Source organism: Galeopterus variegatus, unplaced genomic scaffold (assembly GCF_000696425.1).
Source record: "Galeopterus variegatus unplaced genomic scaffold, G_variegatus-3.0.2 Scaffold6428, whole genome shotgun sequence".
NCBI lineage: Eukaryota > Metazoa > Chordata > Mammalia > Dermoptera > Cynocephalidae > Galeopterus > Galeopterus variegatus.
In genome coordinates this window covers 72,500-76,060 of record NW_007732539.1, presented here as the reverse complement: position 1 = coordinate 76,060, position 3,561 = coordinate 72,500, and positions in this window count along the sequence as shown.

Sequence of the window (3,561 nt, the reverse complement as noted above, 5' to 3'; positions counted from 1 at the left end):
AACAAAAATCACAGCACCATCTGCTATACACGATCATGCTATTTAAAAGTACGAAAGTTAAGTTTTCACAACTTCCTCGAATTGATAAGATGTTGATAATAGACTGTTCTAAGTCTATTTTTTTCCAGGTATTGTAATACCCAGAGCAAGCACTATGAAAACTATACAAAAAGATACACTCAAACACACTATAAAGACAAAATATTAAAAAAAAAAAAAAAAACCCATAGGAAGACAAGAAGAGAAAAATATAGGAAACAAATGAAAAACAATAAAATGGTATTCAGCACTAATGTATCAATTTTTTTAAGATTCTATGCATTTTTAACAGCTTTATTAAGATAGAACTCCCATACCACTAAATTTACCCTTTTAAAGTATGTAGTTCAGTGGCTATTAGTATATTCAGAGTTGTGCATCCATCATCACATAGAGAAAGAAACACAACATAATTTACAATCACTCTTAATAAAATAAAATACTTTGGCATAAACTTAACAAAATATGCACAGTATCTACATACAAGAAGTTACAAAACGCTGATGAAAAAATTAAAGTCCTACATAAAGATGAATTGAAATACTCAACATAGTAAAAATGTTGATTCTCCCCAAATTCATCTCTAGGTTTAAGCCAATGCATAAACTCCAAGCAAAGTTTTTGTAGATACAGACAAGCTTATTTTAAAATTTATTTTGAAAAGACACAAGTTCTTGAATATCTAAAGCAATCTTTACAAATAAGAATGAAATAGGAGGAATTACTCTGAATTTCATTTTGAAATTGGAAAGAAAAGATGGGGCATATGGCCACAACCAATGGCATTTTAAAGTTCAAGAGGTGTTTCAGACTATAGCAGGTGGAGAGGAAGGTTGAGAAGGGAAGGCTGTGATCAGTCACTTCTCTCAATTAAATTTCTAAAGAAAGAATCTGCCAATTAAAAAAGAATAAAAACTTCTGGAACAGATTATCACCAAACACCCCTCACCTGCATGTTTACACAACTGAACTATCTGACACATCTTAACATAGCTTGGAAGACTACCCTAACGCATGACCTTCAGATCATCTATGGAATGGTCCAGATAACCCATTAGGTAGTTCCTGCCTTTACTTCTTGCTTTTTCTTTACATTAAATTCCTCTTGCTCCTAGTTTTCTAGTTCTTCCTAATTAACAGCAGTTATGCATTATCATTTCTGTACCACTTGGTGTAGCTCAAATTTGTGAAAAAATCATCTCTCTAGCTTTGCTATTGTGAGGAAAGATTTAGTCCAACCTTCTAGGGTCAGGCCTAAACGAAAACAAGTAAATCCTATAAGAAACCACAAAGCCTATAGGAATCAGGCACAGGACCTAACAGAAATTTAGTTAACGTTTTGTCTCTTGTCTCTTTTTCTAGTTGTGTTTTTGTTTATTTCTTTTGTTTAATTCCTGAAGGATCCTCTGCTAAAGACAAAGGCCTATGTTTTCTTAACCTTGAAGACTAGAAGAGATTAGGCACACTCTGCATAGTTTGGAATTGTAGGGAAAGTGAAGATAAATGGTGTCTTCGGAGTCTTGCCAATTATTTGATGTGAATATGCACGTTGCCCAGGTGTTCCTTGGTTGCTGTCTAATGTAATTGCACATGTGCACCCAGGTGTCCTCGGTTATCAGGCTTAAGTATAAAGGACTAGTGGCTCTGATCCACAGTGCCCCCTTCTCCCCGGGATGCCTCTGGGGTGGGCACAAGGGATACCACTGCAAGCTGCTGCTGCTGAAGAAGCTGAAGACTGAGTTCGTGTTGTCTGCCAACGGCTCCTGGGATCTTTCCCAATTACCTAGCTCAGGGATCTGCATGTGAAGGGTCTGGTGACCCAGCCAGGCATGTGAGGGGTCTGGTGACCCAGCCACACATATGAAGGGTCTGTGGGTCTTAGCCCTAGCCATAGCTTTAGCAATACAATTGGCTACATCAGCAGGGTTCCGACAATTGCCCCAGCTTTAACTGACAATACAGGAATAATATTGATAAACTTCCAGAAAATTTTTAGCAAAAAAGTGCAACTGTATGCAGGAACTGCAACTTTTATAGTCACATCAGAAATGTCTCTATGACTAGTACTTTGTTTCAGGTGAGGATGAAGTAAAATGAACAGATTCTAAATCAGTTCTTCTGGGAGTCCAGACATAGAGCAAAGACACAGGGTGCCAGCTGATGACGGTGCGGATGTTAGACTGCACTGTGGCATGCAGGGTAAACCCACATCTAGGTGGTCCTTTATTATGGATTTGTTTTACTCTCATTAAAACACAGTGACATCAATTTTCAGCTACTTCAATTAAATGCATTTAACCACTGAATTCTAAAGGTCAATATTTTATTAATATTAAATTATTTCCCAGTCTATATACTTATGACACCCTGATTATACCTATTAAGACTCATGCAGCTGTGTTTAGGCTAAAGTTGAACTCATCTGAATTCTTCATATGCTACCCACCCCGCCTTCAAGCAAACTTCTCATCCTTACTGCCTCTTTCTATTCACTGAAACTAGATACTTTAGAGTTGACAAAGGTACCTAAACTTCTTTGCCCATTCCCTTTATAGCAAATATCCACTCCCTTTATATCTAGTCCCACTGATTATTTCCTTGTACAAAACTTTCTTAAAAGAATGAACTAAATACGTGAGGATCTTAGACCCCATCCAATTAATCCTTACTTCAACAATTTTACTTTGGGTCTACAGGCCCTCTGGCCTGCATGGTAGAAATACTCTTTGCTGTTCCAAACCTTCCCTACAACCCAGTCATCAAAACAATTCCAGAGAAATCTTACTAGAGTTCAGTTATCAGACTTCTTAGTATGGCAGTCCAGGCTCTCTACTGATTATACCTATTAAGACTCATGCAGCTGTGTTTAGGCTAAAGTTGAACTCACCTGAATTCTTCATATGCTACCCACCCCGCCTTCAAGCAAACTTCTCATCCTTACTGCCTCTTTCTATTCACTGAAACTAGATACTTTAGAGTTGACAAAGGTACCTAAACTTCTTTGCCCATTCCCTTTATAGCAAATATCCACTCCCTTTATATCTAGTCCCACTGATTATTTCCTTGTACAAAACTTTCTTAAAAGAATGAACTAAATACGTGAGGGATCTTAGACCCCATCCAATTAATCCTTACTTCAACAATTTTACTTTGGGTCTACAGGCCCTCTGGCCTGCATGGTAGAAATACTCTTTGCTGTTCCAAACCTTCCCTACAACCCAGTCATCAAAACAATTCCAGAGAAATCTTACTAGAGTTCAGTTATCAGACTTCTTAGTATGGCAGTCCAGGCTCTCTAGGATCTGACTCCACACTCCCCATCCATCCCCCTTTTCAATGTCCCTATTCCTGCCCAACTTATAGTCCAGGAAGTTATGTAAGTAGGCAACTGGACTAACAAAAATCTAACTTTTAAAATCACTTAAAAAGCACAGGCTAATATTTCAGGATAATTGTTCTGCATGAAGAGTTTCTATTTTATATGGGATTTTATTCACTAACTTATGAGTATCAGGAGAATAT